Source organism: Epinephelus moara, chromosome 17 (assembly GCF_006386435.1).
Source record: "Epinephelus moara isolate mb chromosome 17, YSFRI_EMoa_1.0, whole genome shotgun sequence".
Classification (NCBI taxonomy): Eukaryota; Metazoa; Chordata; class Actinopteri; order Perciformes; family Serranidae; genus Epinephelus; species Epinephelus moara.
The window spans coordinates 16454147-16473174 of NC_065522.1; the positions used below are offsets into that span (position 1 = coordinate 16454147).

The following is a 19028-nucleotide window of genomic DNA, read 5'->3' on the forward strand; positions in this document are numbered from 1 at the left end:
GCACACAAAAAAGACAATTACCAACATAAGCCACCATGTTCTGAACAGGCACTTTATCAGACAGTGACTTTGTATTAATACGAACACTCATCCTGCAAATCAAGCAGCATCAAATTTTAGATAGATAGATAGATAGATAATATGAGGTGGTTGATGACCTTACAGGTCTGTACGTTGCCCCTGAACTAAAATGAGTTTGACACCCCTGCTCTATCCAATCATCTGCTAACCTTACTAAACGTGTCTTTCTGTTGTGTGTTTTCTCTGTCTCCTAAAGTGATCGATGGCCTGTTGATTTTACCAGACACTGCCAACAATTTACCCCCATTTGGCAGCTGGCGGGTGCTAATTTCAGACCCAAACTACTCGCTATCATTGCATAGATAATGCAGGCTCTAATAAAAACTGAAATGTTTGGCAAAGTGAGAAAGAGCTGAAGTCTTTACGATTTTGTTGGTGAGGCTTAACCTAACTTGCTTAACCCTTCACAACTACAGCACATGGAGACATGTAGATGTTAAGGTTGTGGGTTAGCATGAGATAAGCCTCATAACACCAGGATATATCAGCAAACCAAAAGCACGTCACTGCAATGGAACCACTACAATCAGTGGATTCACACAAAGTAGGCAAAGTAAACAAGTTCTCCAAAATAAATGACAAAATCTTTACAAAATATGTTGGTCTATGCCCTCTAGACCAGAAACAAGCATTTTCTGATCTCATGAGTTCTTGGTTGGGGTTAAAGAAAGAACATGGTTTGGGTTAAAACTACTATTTTGTTAAAGGCATACTATGCATGTTTACAATCATGCAAAGGTAAACCCTCTCAATCATCTCTTATGAGTCTTTAGAAGTGTGTGGCGGTGTATTTATCTGCAGAGACTCTGCCTCCTGCCTGTGTTTTCTTATTGTCATGTTATTTAGCTGTGGTAAGGTAAGCATGTAGCCCCCAGCTGATAACAGTGTGAAGGTGAGGTTGGGACTTTATAAAATGGAAACAATAGGAGCACGCATCCAAGAGGACAAACAGTAGCATACAATTCATGCATAGTATACCTCTAAAGTTAGGGGACCTTTGTTGCCATGGTGACAAATGGAAACACTCAAGGTTAAGGTTAGAGAATGGCTGTGGTCATGGTTAAAAGAAACCGACGTTGATTGTCAGCAGTGAACAGGAAACAAAGAGCGATCTTGTGTTAAAGATGTTTTGATGACCCATGCTTCCACCCTGACAACTACTCACACCATTGCTAATCATCCAGCACCACCTATTTTGCAGAGGCGTGCAAATTAATTTCACTGTGTCACTGTCTGACCTGACATGCACTGTGTCAGCAATGGTCCTCACAAGCACTGGCATACAAACGTGTGTGTGTGTGCATGTGTGTTTGTGTGTGTGTGCGTATTTGTGAGTGTCAGACAAGTTCACCCAAAATGTCAGAGAGTGGGCCGTGAGAAAATGCAATGAACTCTCACTTATCAAATATCAGCAGACACCACTTTGCTAACTAGCACACGGGCTGGAGAACAAACAACTGAGCTAATTAATGTGAAGTCATCAAAGTTGGTTGGAAGCTGCAACTTCAAGTGAGAGAGAGACAAACAAAGAGAGAGAAGAGAGTGTGTGTGGAGGTCTGTGTGCATGGGGCATCCCCCTTAAATAGACACCGGCGGATTCAGTGGGAGATTCAGAGGAGACAGAGGAGAAAAAGACAAAGGAAGAGAGGGGAAATAAAGCATCCACCGGAGAGGGATAATTACAAACTCTGAGTGTGTGTGAGAGGGGGAGCATGTGAGTGTATTGTATGTCTGCTTGCGTGTGTTTTGTGTGTGTATGTGCCCTTATGTGGGAGTTTTCGAGCTCAGGGAAAGTTGGTGCCACACAAAGCTGAATGCTGATGTCTGGATTCAGCACTAAACAAGCCCACAGCACCTCTGAGCTCTCAGGAGCAGAGCTACTGCATGACATTGGACTGTGTGTGCTCGTCTGAGAGCAGGAGAGCTCATTTATATGTGTGTGTGTGTTGGAGCACAGTATCCGAAACTGAATTCTTACGAACAGTTGAACCTAATTTTACCTCAAAAGGAGAAGCTGTATGTACTCACCATTGCCGAATGCTGGTTTGATCTTAATGTGGAACAAGTCCCCTCGGATCAGCTGTCTTAGTCTGCTGTTGCATTCACGGGTGTATTGTTTGGACTTTCTTCAGAATAAAGGCTCTGAACATCTGACGTATGCTTTTGTGTCTGAAACAGAAAGACAAAGCTCTTGAGTTTAACAGAATATGTATCCAAAGGTGTTGTGGCATGCTACTAAACTAATATTCAGTGTCAAGTAACACTTCAACAGTACAATTATACGCCAGTTCGTATTATGTCAACCGGACGGTTGAGGCAGAAAGATAGCATTCGTGGAGTAAAGGCCATGGGTGGTCAGGGAAGGTCCAACAGAGATCTAGTGTTCTGGCGTATCGAAGTATAGTGCACAGTCCAATGCAAAGAGGCAGTCCAATGTGATTAGTCAGCTTGACTCCTCACCCTTTTAATGTGTTCGATAAAGGGTCCCCAGATTTTAAAAACTTGATGAGGGAGTTAGACAAAGTGTCCCTGATTTCTTCAAGATGTAGACAAGAAACCATGTAATTTAGCCATTTAGTTAAGCAAGGAGGGGAGGCTGATCTCCATTCTTGCAAAATAACCCTTCTTGCTATGACTATACCAAACATAAGAGCTTGCGTGTAACTAACTGTATGCTATATATGTTACTATATAATTGAGATGTGGCTGCCCAGAAATTCCTGAGTTTTGGGCAAGACTAAGTTCCTAAGTTCCCCACACCTGATTTACACCTGTCACATGTAGCAGACAAAGAGGGTAATATTCTGTTTAATTTGGCCTTGGAGAAATGCAAGCGATGAATGACCTTAAACTGAAGTGTCAGGTATTGTTATATGACAAATTTACACACTTAACACCGAACAATCCTTGAAGTCAGCTCTTCCCTTGCAATCCCGCATAGGCAGTGAACAAACCTAATCTATATTGGAACTAGAAGCACAATTGGATGGTGCAGACCATCCCATTGGCTTGGTTTCATTCAAAAACAAGGGAAGAAGCCCTGTGATGTGTATCCACTCCAAAATTCAATAGGATCTTCCTTGGCCCATGGTACACTCTTCCACTAAGTTTCATAAAAATCAGACAAGCAGTTTTTTGGTCATCCTGCTTGCAAACAGACAAACCAACCAGTGGAAACATAAGCTCCTTGGTGGAGGTAGTAAGGATAAGAACCACTCTTACGATACAAAGCACAAAAGCACCAAAAATATTCATTACACTAATGGCAAATTCTATGGATAGTAATGTCAGCCGGTCCACCACTTTGCTCCAGACTGAAATGTTTCAACATGATAGTTTGCTATGTAATTTTGTTCAAGTATTTTTACTCTAAATCTAAGTTCTGCAAGCCATCTCAAATCCAACAAGGTTTGGTGGAGTTGACATTTGCAACTTGGGTTCAGGCCTTAAATACATATACTACAATCACATATTCAATGTTACCATTAAGTGTTACTTTCACTACATTGAAATTACAATAATTAACTGTGTATTATATAGTTATTCATAGAGAATTTTTGTAAGAAGTCAAAAATTGAAGGGGGAACTTTAATAGTGAGTTATCGGGATGTGGTCACTGGACATGACGCCATCTTGGCAAAAGGTTTGGAGACATTTTCTGCTTTTTGTCATCTTGTTGTTTTAGTGGTGGTGATGATGTGGTCTTCAGCTGGTGGTTAAGCTTAAAGTAGTTCTTTAACCCTTTGAAATCTTGAGCAACGTCACTTTTCTTGTGCTACTTTCAGACGCCTTTCGCAAGTATTCAAACCTTTGTACCCTGAAAAAATTGATTTAATTTGTTTCTAATTTTCTTTTATTACTAGTTTCTTGCTAATTTTTGGGGTCATTTTTTCTTTCATTGCTCACTGTCTCCATTGTTCCCTTGTTTTTGAATGAAACCAAGCCAATCTGCTCAGGTAACAAAGGGGTTAAGGTAAACTGATAAATTTGTATTGCCTTATTCAGCAGTTGCTTGCTGACTTTGTATGTTTGTCAGTGACTAATGCTAAGTAAGGAGAGCTACCCTACCCAACATTAATGTCTTCACATTTACAGCTGGTCTACTACTGATTAATGCTACATAATGGAAAGGCTGATGACTTATAGCAGCAGATTAGGCCAATGTGAAATGTGTACCAGCATGTGTGTATAGCTATGTATATGAGAAAGGGCGCTGACATTAAAATATTAGCTTTGGCCATTGGGCAGTGTTCTGGTTGAAAGATTTTTATTGGTTGTCAGGGTTAAATGAATAAGGCTGCATTAGGCCAGCACTGTACTGTATATTAATAGTGTACATTGCCCTCCTTTACATTAACAACTCATTTTCCTCCCTTGAGAGGAACCATTTGCAGTCATCCATTCTCATTCAAGACGATAAACAGCCTCAGCACACCGGGCTAATCCATCACCGTAAACCTGAAGCCTTCATTTAGTTTTGTCAAAGTGCTGGTTTCATTGTTACTTCATTATGCCTGAGTTGAATGTTTTCTTAGGCGTGTGCACGTTATTTCACACTCCGCTTACAGTCAATCACCTGACACTCAGAGGAAGAGGTGAAAGAGTCTGAGAGGAAACAATCCATCACAAACATGTCGCCTCACAAACTTTATTGTCTCTTTATACATGGTGTCTTTGTCAGTCTGGTCAGCAGTTCAAGCAATTTCAAGCAAGGTTTGGCACTGTAAAGTCTGTGTCTCGAAAAGGACACTAATATAAATATTAATAGTGCATTTACACATTACATTCATTTCAGAGTGATTAAAGAGAACTACACCCAGCTTCAAATTCATACATTTACTTCCTGTGGTCTCATGTTGTCCAAAAATATTAGAAAACATGAACAATTCTCCCCAAATTCCAAAAACTAGACGGCTAAAACTCAACTTTGTGATGTTAGTAAGTAAAAAGTCTGGAGCTGCTCCGTAGACGATGAATTGGGCAATATGTCATAGATGATGCTGAGCGCACCCAGAGGAATGTTTTAAGTATATGGGTATTTCCTGTTTCAGAGCTACAGTAGAGTAAAGCTCATTGTGGGTGGAAAGAAAAAGAAAAACAGTCTGTGGGTCCACTAAATCAGGCTCCTGTTCATTATGGAGAGCAGCCTCAGACTTTATTGCTGATGACATCACAAGTTAAAGACATTCTACTCTGGTTTCTGGCATTGAGAGAGCATAGGTCATGTTCTTATCTTCTTCTCTTCTTCTCTCAGCCATGGAAATAATATATTGGAATTCTTAATTTAGGCGGTGTTACCTTTTAAGGGAGATGTAAACATGCTTGAATGTATACAACACTCAGCCACAACATTCAAACCACTGACAGGTGACGTATCATCTTGTTTTAATGCAATGTCTTGCTGGGAAACCTTGGATCCTGGCATTCATGTGGATGCCACCTGACACACACCACCCACCCAAACACCCTTGCAGACCAATTACCAACCCCCCTCCTCATTGCACTGGCACTTCCTGATGGCCAGGACAATGCACCTGCCACCCCACAAAAACTGTACAGCAATGGTCCAAGGAACAAGTGCTCGAGCTGTCAAACTGACCTCCGAATTCCCCAGGTCCCAATCCAATCAAACATTTGTGGGACATACCGGTACCTTACCTCACAACCCAGAGGTCTAGTGTCCATGCCTCGACAGGTCAGAGCCAAGTCCGATCCAAGGAGACCCTAAAGAGGATCAAACATGGCTCTGGGATACCGACACATCCCATGGATGGTCGATCAGATTTGGATAAGGGGAACTTAGAGGCCAGGTTGATGCCTTGAGCTCTCTGTCATGTTCTGGTGGGGGGTGAGGGGTCATCAAGGGGTGCTATTGCAACGATGGGAGTAATTTGGTCCGCAAGAGTGTTTGAGTGGGTGGTGTGTGTCAAGTGGCATCCACATGATCTAAGACTATGGGTTTGTTTTACTCCTGTATATAATGTAACGAGGCTTCAGCCATACCAGCAGCTCTGTGAGGCTTTACTTAGGAACACGCTGTGCTTTAAGAACATCAGTACGCTCACCAATTCATCCTGACAGGAACATGAATTTCTGTATATACAAAGTTAAATATAGCACTTTTCTGGTCATAGCAACCACTCAAAGTGCTTTATGCTCCAGGCACCATTCACACATTCACACACACATCCACACACCGGTGGCCGAGGCTACCAAACAAGGTGCCACCTGCTACTCATTTAATTATGCACGCACACTCACACAGGGTTGCCCAAGGACACTTCCAACATGTACACTGCAGGGATCGGATATCGGCCAACGGATTGACCATCGACCTTCTGATTGGTTTGTTGAGATTTCAGTCTGGATCAAAACTGCAGACCAACCAATACACCAACATTGCCATCCCTGGATCCAGTCCACTTGCTTGGCTAATACAAAACATTTACCAGCTTCAGACCACTTAAAGGAATAGTTCTGACTTTTTGAAGAAGGGTTGTATGAGGCACTTATCAACAGTCAGTGTAAAACCTACAGAGGATGGTGGTTGGCATGTCCCCAGAACATATTTTTAACCACCTAGCAAATGTCCAACTTAAAAAAATCTACAACAGTTCGAGCATGTGCAATTCGTAAGTGCTATATCGTAGGCAACTGGACTTGCTTGCGTTGCCTACGATATAGCACTTACGATTACCATGACCTGGGTGACTGAGAATCTCCACCAACGAGTGTATGCTATATTGCGAGTATTTTCACCACTTTACCTTTCAGCCTGTTCCAATGGTGACGCCATTAACGGATTCAGCTCCTGATCTACGCTCTCTTCAAAGCCAACAGAATCCGTTGTCAAAAACAGTAATTTTGGCTCGCTGAACACAGTAGCTGCTGGTCTACCAATTCCTTGATCAATTAGTTTGCGTTATTGTGAGGCTTTGGCAAATCTGAACTAATCGCCTTGAACGCCAAAGTCCACACACCCAAGCAGCGGTAGACCAGCAGCTCCTGTGTTCAGTGATGTTAAATCATTGTTTTTCTCAGTGGAGTCTGGCTTTGAAGAGAGCGATATAACAGCTTCAGTTCCCCTTCTATAAGGAGAACAGTGAAAATACTCTCAATATAGCCTACACTTGAATTGATTGTTTCAGATGGTACTTTTTTAGGTGGCTAAAATACGTTTTCTTGGTGACCCCACCCACAGCAGCACATTCCTTAACTCGCTTGTTGGACTCCAGCCTACTTCTTCATACTGGAGGCGTGCTGACCGCCATCTATTGTAGGTAATGCAATGATGAAGTGGGGTTGTATGAGGTACATAGCCAACTATGTACCTCATACAACCCCACTTCAAAAGATCCAAACTATTCAGTAGTTTTTTAGATGTTGTTGGTTGGTAATATTCGGGCCACTGTAAAAAGTACCCCTTTGAATTTCCTTGTCCTTGGATGAACCAGTACCTAAATGGTCAAATACCCTTACAATCCCTCACAAACACACTCACTTCACTGTGTGTATGCCTGTCTGAACAAAGATTTTAATAACCACAGAAAAAACTTCCATTTCATTATTTAAAGAAAACTCAAAGCTGAGTTGGTCCTATTTGGGATTTTGTGCATTCATGTGTGTCCCATATAGCTGGAAAACTCTATACTTGTATTGACTTCTAAAAAACCCCCACCAGATATTGATTCCCTGTCGTCTTTCCCTCTTTTTTACAGTTAATTGTTGAAAGCAACACTGAAACTGAGTCCAGCTGAGATCCCCCATGGCAGCCACCTTGGACCTGCACTATTATCACAAGCCGCCACAACAAGGAGTACAAGGGTCAAAGCCATAACAGCGGACAGCAGGAATTAAATTTGTGCTGCGACACTTTCACATTCATGTACAGTGGAGAAGTTCTCAGTATAGATTTCCAGATAAACTTTTTAACCTTTATCTATCTGGGGAAATAAACAGCCTGCTTAACATTCATACAGTAACATGCCTGGGTGCTGACAAACTTTACTGCAAATGCATAAAAGAAGGGAACAGGAGGAACAAATAAAGTTTGCTAATTCACTAATTAGATCCCCTGTTACCGCCAGAGTTGGCAAGGCTGCTCTTTTTGGGAATGGAGCGTGCCTCGAACCAATCAAAAAGCTCTGTTGAAACAATAATAAACAATAAACGCTGTGTGCTCTCCACTGGCTTCCCCTCCATCTTTAAACAGCTTTAACGCCTTCAGAGTTGTTACATAAGCTCTCAAGAAGCGACACTCAGCCTCTGATGTAACAGCTCCGAGGGTAGAGAGCTCTCAATCTGTAAATTATCTAACTTAATTTTGTTTCTGAAAATCATTGAGATGCTATTATGGAGTCTGAAGTCAAAACTCAGCATTTATTGCAGTGGGGAAAACACTTGGCCTGCAGCCTCGATGCCCTTTGGGAGAAAAATAACAGTTTAATTGATCTAATATATGGCATTATTTAATTATAGAAACTTAAGTTCAATTTGAGGTCGCATTAGATGCATAATAGATAACTTGAATATGTTAGTGCTGTGTATGGTTTTTAGGAAATTAAAGAAGAATTCAAGTGTTTTGCAACTTTAATAAAGTATTATTATTTTGTATATCTTTACATAGCTTCTCTTTTAATTCAATAGAAAATCAGCTTAAAGCTTGTGGGAAGGTAATCCATCATAATGAACATTTAAATGACATTTGCTTTTCACTCAAGGCTACCTTATTCAAGGCTACCTTATCACTGTGTGGTAGTGCAGATGAAAGCAGTGACTGAATTGAAAAGTCAGGCAGTGTGGTGCATTCATGTGTCAGTGGGTGCAGTCCTTGTAATGTAGTGTTTTAGTCTTGTCTTTACATGACTAAAGACTGACTGACGTGCACATATGAAAATATTCTCTTCAGAAATTGTATAACTTTAGTGGCTTTCAGTGAACTTATGAGGTTCAACATGTTTTGTACTTGCCGTGTGTTTTTCTACAGCGGTAGTCACGTACTGCATCTGTCTGGGTTGAATGTTCTCCGCAAAGAAAAAGCTCCAGGTTCCCTTTTCAATAAATGAGGCCAAAGTGCAGCTACTAGTAGAACTCATTATTTAAACCGGGAGGACTTTGAGGACAGGGGAGTAGATGTGATAAAGCAACACTTTTTTAAATGCTTTTTGAAATCCATCAATCCAATCCAATATTTATAGACGTTGTCTAAAAACATTCTTTTACACTTACGGCCTGGGAGCAGTAAAGAAAAAGTCATGGGGTCATGAAAGTCATTAGGATTCATCCTTTGGAAACCATACATGTAGAATTTAATGTCAATCCATCCAGTAGTTGTAAAGATATTTCAGTCTGGACCAAAGTTAAGGACATCCAAACAGCCATGCTGCTAGCATGGCTAAAGGTCTAAAACTTGCTATCACTTCTGCTCTTATCTACAGAAATAACATCAGTGGTGTTAAAGATGGTACGGAACAGATTGCGAGGGATATTAAACCATCCAGGCGTCACGGGGGAATGTTTGTGCATAATTACATCTCTAGGTAACACCTCTCTGACAGCAGCAGCAATTAAATCAACAATACAGTCATGTTGTGCAGTATAGAGCCACTTAAGTGTTACAGCCATTCACAATATGTGCAACAGAAGTGACGATCAGAGTTAGAGTGCATCTCATAAAGCGTCACACACAAATATGACACACAGGGCACAATGCAAATGCTGGCTGCTGTGGGCACTGGGAGGGTTTCTGTTTTACCTGCGAGTAAGAGAGGAACAGGCAGAAAGAAAGAATAAGACAGACTGCAGCATTGCAGTGGAGACTGTGGAAGAGGAATACATGAGACGGAGATGGAGAAAGACTGAAACAGAACAGGAAGAGATCGACGGAGAGAGACGAAAAGCAGTTTGGTGAATTTTGTAATGATATGCCGCAACATCAGATGGAAAGGAAGATAGACTGTAGCCAAGAGCAGACAGACGAGAAGAGATGGAAGCCTGAAAAACAGATGGGACACCCCCCACCACACACACACACACACACACACACACACACACACACACATCGGATGCTGTACTACACGCATACAGGAATACTTTTTTACTGATCATACACTTGGACCAAAGAGATAGTTTTTTAAATATAAAGGCACAGTTTAAAACAAACTAGAAGCAGCCAAGTTGCAGTGACAGTTTACATCCATGTAGACAATGCTTAAAATATGGATGTTGTTGCAGAGAAACGTGGATGCTTCACACACGTCTTCAACCAGGCAGCAAAGATCTATACAGTCATCACAGTTTCAAGATTGGCACCTGAGATTAATCACTAATTCAGTATCTGACCAAACGTCTCCCCTTCTGTTCCTGAGTTATGATGCTCAATAATGGCCAGAAAACAATATGAAGTCACAGTGAAGTTGACTATTGGCACCTTTTGGACTTAAATTGTCATGACTTCAACATTTTATCCTATTACACAATTGTGCGAAATTTTGTCATAATTAGTGCATGAATTCTTGAGTTATGGCCAAAAACATGTTTGTTTAGGTCATAGTGACCTTGACCTCCACAAAATCGAATCACTTTATCCTTTGGTTCGAGTGGACATTTGTGCTAAATTTCAGGGAATTTACTGACAGCATTCTTGAGATATTGCTTAACCAGAAAAAGACAGATACAAAGTCACAGTGACCTTGACCTTTAACCAACAAAACCTAATCAGTTTTTCCTTGAGTTATAGTGAACATTTGTGCCAAACTTGAGCAAATTTCCTCCCGACATTCTTGAGATGTTGCCTCACCAGAATGAGATGGTCACAAGATCACAGTGACCTTGACCTTCAACCAAACATAATTGAATTTGTTTATCCTTATGTCAAAGTGGAAGTTTGTGCCAAATCTGAGTAAATTCCCTTAAGGTGTTCTTGAGACATTGTATTCAGGAGAATAAGACAGACCAGGTCACAGTTCGATTTTAGACCACCACAATCTAATCAGTCCATTCTTAAGTTTAAGTGGACGTTTGTGCCAAATTTAACGAAATTCCCTCACTGCATTCTTGAGATAACGCATTTGCAAGAAAGGGGGAAATGGACAGACGTACGTATGAACAGACACACATACACACACACACACACACACACACACACACACACACACACACACACACACACACACAGAGCACTCATCATGCAAACACTTTATTCCGCTCAAGTAGCTTTCTGCTGATTGCATGCTCTCTCTTCAGGGATCTCTTCTCTTCGTTTAAGTCATTAATGTACAATCAATACAATTTACATACACAAAGGCAATGCACACAAGTGTGCTCACACACACACACACACACACACACACACACACACACACACACACACACACGGAAGAGGGAATGTTCTCTGCTTTGCTGACAATCAATACTGACATCCCAGTTAACCTTACAGACCAGTGTTTCCTGATGAGAAGCTCAAATACAGCAATCATAATTTCCGTAAATTTAGCATTAAATCACGTTCAACCAATCCATACATGGACATCCCCTTTACATGCTTTAATTTCCACCAAATGCTGAGTCATGATTTGATCCTCTATGAGATCAGGCGTTGAACTCACTCCACTTAAATGACCAAAACAAATCAATTTCACTGAGCACCCTCACTGAAACGTTAAGTCATGATCTAAAAAGCTTTAAGTAAAGGTGACTAAGCAGAAAACCACTCCAGTTTTACAGCCACATAAATATGAAGCACTCAAGGTGATCTATAGAAAGGGCTTCATTAGTGACTGAGCGAGACCTCACCGCTAACGACCTGCCACTTCCTGTGCCAACAAGAGCAATTACATTCATATGGTTTTAAAGTTTTTGGCAACCTGGTCACTTCCGAGCTGATCTGAAAACAGTCCATCACTGATGATTTATCTCGTCCAGTATGAATACGGGCCAGTTTTAGTGAGAAAGCGTTTGGATACACAGCATTGTTAATCTGTTGCGCTGACAGCTTGGTTGTATGGTGGGTAACAGTTGGTTGGCAGTTATACTGCTTGAATTAAAACAATAACACATAGAAAGTTCTGCATTTTGTCCATAGAAGAATTGTCTCTTATATAACTCATAAAATGATGTATAACTTAAGAGTTTTTTGGGGGGATGGGGGAGCCCTTCTGTGCAGTTTGCATGTTCTCCCAGTGTCAGCGTGGGTTTTCTCTGGGTACTCCAGCTTCCTCCCACAGTCCAAAGACATGCAGGTTAACTGGTGACTCTAAATTGGCCGTAGGTGTGAATGTGAGCTTGAATGGTCTTTATATGTTAGCCCTGTGATAGTCTGGCGACCTATCTGGGGTGTTCCCCACCTCCTGCCCAATGTCAGCTGGGATAGGCTGGAGCACACCCACAACCCCCAACAGGATAAGCTGAACTAAAAGTTTTGGACTTGGGACTTGACTTGGAACTTGAGCGCAAAGATAAAGACATAAAAAAACTTGTGTGTGATCTTCCATGCACAAAAAGCCCATTTTGATGTTGGGCCCAAGTATTAAAATGGAAAAGGTCAGATCCGGTCGCCATTATCATTTTTATAAGCAAACAAAGTACTGTGACTGTTCCCTTGGGACTCGGCATCCCGTGTCTCAGTTTGGCTTCCAGGGAAAAAAAGAGATCAATGATTTCACTGTGCATGTGGGGTCAATAAAGACATCACTTAACCTATTCAATATATCGGACAATGAATAATGGGCCTGGCTTGGCTTCAAGGAATTTTATAGAGGCTACACCCTCTACATACACAAATACTGAATATCAATATTAAAGGAAAATTCCACCAAAGATCTACCTCTTAGGCACCTGTTGGCTTAGTAAATGGCTCTGCAAGGTTTGTAGCTGCTCCTTTCTGTTCTGTTTCAGTTACAATGGAGTTTAATGGTGAGTAGAATCTTCTCAAAACACTCCTGCAGCGATATTCACATGTCCACCACTGAGTTGTACACGTTCAGTGTGTTCTGAATACTCATAGTTTCTCTAAAAATGTGACATAACTGAGGCGGTGCATCCAATTGTTAGTATCATATTGAGACTCATTTGACAGCTTGCACTTGTCTCATTTTCCTTTTAGGTGAGACTCTAGAAACGAGACAGTTGTAAGAAAATTCACACAATGATCGCTGTGAGACTGAACTATGCGTATTTCTCAGGCTTGACAATTACGATGAATAAGACAATGCACAAAATGGAGATGTAGCTTAAATGACAAAAGCAAAGGCTACAAGCAGTAGAAGTAGCTATCAAGTCTTGCCTTACAAAAAGTGACTTAGGGTGCTTTCACATCTGCCCTGTTTGGTTTGGTTCAATAGAACTCAAGTTCATTTGCCCTCTAAGTGCGGTTCGTTTGGGCAGGTGTGAACACAGCAATCGCACTAAGTTGCGCACCAAAACAACCGGACCAAGGCCTTCTTAAAGAGGTGGTCTAGGTTACAAACAAACTCTGGTGCAGTTTGTAACCGGCACACGTTAACAGTCCTGGAGGATTATTAATGTGCACCTCCTCCTGTACTGCCTTAATATGCACATTCAGAACATCCAATGCATCAAAACATTGTTTTCTAGTTGGAGCCGCGCCTCGTTTTCAAACTGTATGGTTTGCCTAAAATGAACAATGACAGCAATATAGTCCACGATGAGCAGCGCTAAAATCAACCTGCGTAGTTGTCCCTCCACTGTGACATTAGAAAGTGTCACATTTATCTTGCAAGTGTACTCTTCTTCAAGGCTTTGTTTGCTTTCTGGATTTTTTAGCATGGAAATTCTGACCAATCAAGAGCAGCTTTCTTGTGCAAGGCATTTTATCTGGCCTGCTTATAAATGCTGTTGTGAGAGCACGAACCAACTCTAGGCAATTATGCAACTCTGTAACAAAATCAGTCCTCGATTCGGACCAAAGCAAGTGAACTCGAGGTCTGAAAGCACCCTTAGAAATGAATGACGCCAATCCACAGCATTGTTTTCCTTGACCTGGGGTGTGCTATGCTTGTTGATGAGCCTGCCAGCCCTGCCATTTTGCATTTGCATACTGAGATGTTATCACAATCCAGACAGATAATCAGGATAATAACAGCACCTATTGATACCAGCGGTAAATGCATAAACCCTGCTTAAAATTTCTTTATCCAGATCCAGACAAGGATCACTGGTCAAGGACCTTTTCTCTAAAGCCTTTTCTGTAGTTCTCAGTTTGTACATCCGTGATTCCTTTCCTCACCTCCTCTTCTCGTGTTTTTGCCCCCCCCACCTGAGATGCAAGCAGAGGAAGTGAGGAAGAGACACAAGGAGAGAGGAGTCGAGGCAACAGGCATTTGAATAAATGAGACATCTGTGCTTTGGAGCTGCTATTTAAAAGTCAATAAAAGATGACGTGTGGCACAGCTGCATCATCTGTCCATTGTTTTGTTCCAGATTATTTTTATTGTTTCATTTTAAATCTGTCAGATGAGTAAAACAACATCCATGACAACTTCTATTTTTACTTTTAGTTCAGTTCGCCATAGTATATTCCAGCTGTGTGTCACAGCTCTTTTATACATTATTGGTGCCGAAAAGACTTAACGCAAAGGATAGCCCTCAGCAAGCCTCCTCTCTTTGGGCGGCTGTGGCTCAGAGGTAGAGTGGGTCTTCCACCTATCAGAAGATCAGCGGTTCAATCCGTGGCACCTTCAGTCCACATGTCAGAGTATCCTTGGGCAAGACCTAGGGCATTTAGAGGATGGCTTTCCAAAGTGTATTAACTATAGGGGGGCTCTGAGCAATTTCTAGAACATAAGTCTTCACCATCAAATTGCCGAAAAATGCAATTCTTACAGAAATCATTCTATCTCTGCAAGATTGAGCAGGTTGTCCACTAATCTGAAGATCGATGATTCGATCCCTGGCTCCTCCAGTACGTATGTCAAAGTATCCATTGGCAAGATACTGAACCCTAAATTGCTCCCAATGGCTGTTCCATCAGCTTGTGAGAGTGTGTAAATGGTTACTGAGTCGCAGGTGGCACCATGTATGGTAGCCCACCAGTGTGTGTATGTGTGAATCTGACATGAAGTGTAAAAGCACTTTAAGTGGTTCAAAGACTAGAAAAGCGCAATACAAGTGCAGTCCATTTACCATCTCTCCTCAAGATACATTTAAGGAATTGAGGCACCCTTCAAGATAGCACGCTGAGAACGATTTCTGGGTCAGGGGCAGGAGGACGGAGGAGACAAGGATGCATGTAGGAAACATATGAGAAAAGCCCATGGTGTTTGTGCAATGGTGACCAAACCAGAGTTCCTCCTGGGCATCATTAAGGTTATGCATGCACTGTTATAGCTCTTAAGCTCCACTGGAAGTAATGTGGTAAGCTCAGCAGCAGGGGTTGTTTTTCATTGAAGTACTGCAACTATTTTACATCTTAGGGCATACAGGAGAGTAACAAGCACAGATGTCTCAGCTCACACCTTCCTGCACATTGTATACTGCTACAATACGCGTAAATACTGCACAAAAATGACAGCTCAAAGGTGGGGACTATGGAACCTGCTTCTACTGAAGCTTGTGTGAAACACTCACACTCTTCTTTGTCGAGATTCAGACTGGCATGCAGCACGAGTGTGACAGACATTTCATGTCAGCCCATTATTCCTCTCTCCTCTCTCCTCTCCTCTTCATCGTGGTTTCTCTTTTCTCCTCCTATCTCCTCCCCTCCTCACTGTCCCTATCTCTCTCTGTCTTCCTCCAACTCCATTATTTCTCCATTAAAATCCAGGATGACCCGTGTAATTGCCTCCAATGACTGGGTCCTAATGAAAAAAACACATTGCATTAGTGGCGAGACGGCGTTTGTGTGAGGCTGTGTGTGTGTGTCTCTGCATGTCAAGCTGCCGGGCCATGACCAAAGCAGATGATATTCTCTGTCAGACCTGCCTGTTACACCCTTTTAACCAGTATCTCTGTGTGTGTGCCAACCTGCTACAGCCCTGACCGATGCAGATAATATTCTCCCAGACCCCTTGTTCCACCCTTTTAACCCTGCTGTGTGTGCGATTGTGTGACTCAAATTGCATTCATAGACATGCATAAATATGAAGTCCAAAGCGCCCGTGTGAGTCAGTTGATGACAGAAGAGAAAGCATTCATGCGTACCACATGTGGGAGTGTACGCGCATGTGCGCGAGGGAGAAAATGAAACGAAGAAGAGAGCAGCGAGCATCGACTATAAATGAAAGAAGAGGGGGTGGGAGGAATTTTGTCAAACAGACAGGTCCTACGCTATATAGATGTTCATATATTGCAATCATGCATGTCAAAAAAGCTTTCTCTTTGATTTCTCAAAGGCCAGGGTTGAACACTGGGCGTAAAATGAAACTGAAGGTAGGAGAAGCATCAAGGAATGACTTAAAAATTCAGAGCACATACAGTAGCTACACAGTCGTGTTTATCCTGAGCAGGATGCAAAGAAAAAAGACAGTCAGAGGTTATATAGGATGGGGACGGCTTGGATACATTCACTGCAGTCTTGTTGCAATGATCAAAATATCAGTGTTGCATTGATGCTGCTATAAACCAGAGTTCAACATCTAGTTTTATGAATGTTTCATTCTTGCACCAAATGAGCTCCAATAGATTCACGTAACGTGTCTCCTCCATGAGGATCGATTGTGTGCAGGTGACAAGTAACAAATAAAAATGCTATATTATGTGTGAACATGTCCAAACCCCCCAGTCTGTCTGCACTTGAGAACTGCATTTTTGCAAAATGAAAACAGGAAGAATAGCAACCACAGCAAAGCTCAAAATGCACTAAAGGAACAACTTGAAAACCCCAAATGATGTCCAGCATTGCTTTTGAATTGCTGGCTCCATTTAAAGCAGACAGTCCTCTGCTTAGAAGCCATGCAGAACTGGCTCATACAGCTTCTAGCAAGCTGGTCATTTGGCTGGATTCTCTAAATAGCAAGAAGGGCTATATCAGGGATTTCTTTGAGGGGGGTACGCCTGATTATTTTGCCCTCGTCTGGCCGTTTGATGACCAGATGGATTCGGGTCATTTCGAAAAATCTCGGTCAGCTGTCTTATACTTGGATATATATAATTGGTTCCACAATTGGACTTTGCACATGGCTGCTATCGGAGACTCTGCTACAAATAGCAGTAAGCTTGTTTTTTAAATTAGTGGAATAATATTTTACATCTCTTGGTCTGGTGCTCCATTGACTCAGTGAGCTTTAGCATCCGTATTACAAAGGGCTATCTATTAAAAGGGGGTCAAAGTTTAAGGTTTTTACATTTTAATGTTAATACATAGTACCCACTGCCCACCCTCCAGTCTCCACTGGTTAGCTAACATTGGCCCTGCACACCACCTGTGTTGGGTGGGAACTAGCTAGCTGAGCAACTTATTTAGCGATTACCGCTAGTTCAGTCAGGACAACTTTAGTCAAAGAAAACTTTATTGCCATTAGCAGTATTATATTTGGCGGTATGGCTCTGTTCTGGGGCCTCTCTGCTTTTCCTAGGCCTACGCAGGAAGCCTAAGGTGGAGAGAGCACACCTCTCTGCCCTTCCACGCGCATACGTGGAAAGCCTTAAGGCAGAGAGAACAAACCTCCCTGCCCTTCCATGCGCCTACATGGAAAGCCTAAGGCAAGAAGAGCAACAGCAAAGACCTCCCCAGGAACAGAAATGACATTGATAAGTCAGACACAGCATGAAAAGGAGGAGCTGGGGTGGAGGCAAGTTGCCAAGTGACTTGCAGAGGAAGCAGCAACAGTAGGCAGGCCAGAGCAGGTTAAACGGGGCACCCTGAATGAGATTTGCCAATTGGTTGCATAGGAAGGAATCATGTGATCTATCAGATGACTCCCTTCCATCAATCAGCTGCTTCATCAGTTGATTGGGCTGCTTGAGATCAGCTGATGTAGCTGCATATTTTCCCCTTAACTGTACATCTAGTCTTTCTGTCAAAATGTGTTATTGGTTGAATTGGCTGAGGGATGTCTGCAGATTCCTAGTAATTCCTAATACTGGAGATGGAGAGACGCCCTGTGGCTACAAATTAGGTTGGAAGAATACAACCAACCTGAGGAGGCCAGGTCACCATCCAGCTATTTATGCCCCAGTAAAGTAGCTAACTAACGTTAACTGATAAGTCCTAATGTTAACTTAGCATATAAAGTTGACTTTAATCCAATTACTTTTGTTGACTGAAATTAGACTACAACTTTAAGGGATAAAAATGACAAAAACTAATACTCATTTTCATCTTAAGACTATGACTAAATCCAAAATAGCTGCCAAAGTGAACACTGTGTAGAAGTTGTATGTTTTGGCCATAAGGAAAGCTAATTAAAGCGTTTAGCATTACAAAGTACAAGATTAATACAATTACACAGTGTCTTCCCAGCTTACTGCTGAATCTGATTAATTTGGACAAGGCTGTCACATTTCAGGTTATCAAGATATACTCAGATAAACAACACGTAAAGTCGAGGAAGAGCTGTATGTCCTGTATGTCTAAAGGATTGGGCACTTAAAGGTTGATGAAGATTATATCCATTTCAAAAGAGGGACATAAGTGAAAGATGGTCCTCTACCTGATTGATTCAAGAGACAAGTTATAAGAACATAAACTCCCACGTGAGGAGGAGGAGGGCAAATCTACCTTAAGGCAAAATGGTGCATATTAGCAGTAAATAAATAAGACAGCATACTGGGATTGACAGCACTGCAGTCCGATTAAACTTTAATACATGTGGGGACATTGCACCACTGCAGCGACAAGTCATAATGAGATACAGTACTGCCTATAGAATATAAAAACAGCTTTCCCTCATCTTATTCTATCTTCTTTATCATCCCCATCCTTTGTGTGCTATATCTAATACAGCCAAAATGATAAAGAGAGGCAGGGTTTGAGAGTAAAAGAGACTGAA

At 41.8% G+C, this 19028-nt stretch overlaps 1 protein-coding gene across 3 annotated transcripts in view; it reads right to left on the bottom strand.

Moving 5' to 3' along the window:
• htr2cl1 (5-hydroxytryptamine (serotonin) receptor 2C, G protein-coupled-like 1) overlaps nt 1-19028 on the bottom strand; it is a 226417-nt gene that overhangs the window by 118200 nt on the left and 89189 nt on the right. For all 3 annotated transcript variants that reach the window (XM_050066554.1, XM_050066556.1, XM_050066557.1), the window contains one exon: nt 2110-2250. The gene's annotated coding sequence lies outside the window, so the exon portion shown is untranslated. The remainder of the gene's footprint in view (nt 1-2109; nt 2251-19028) is intronic.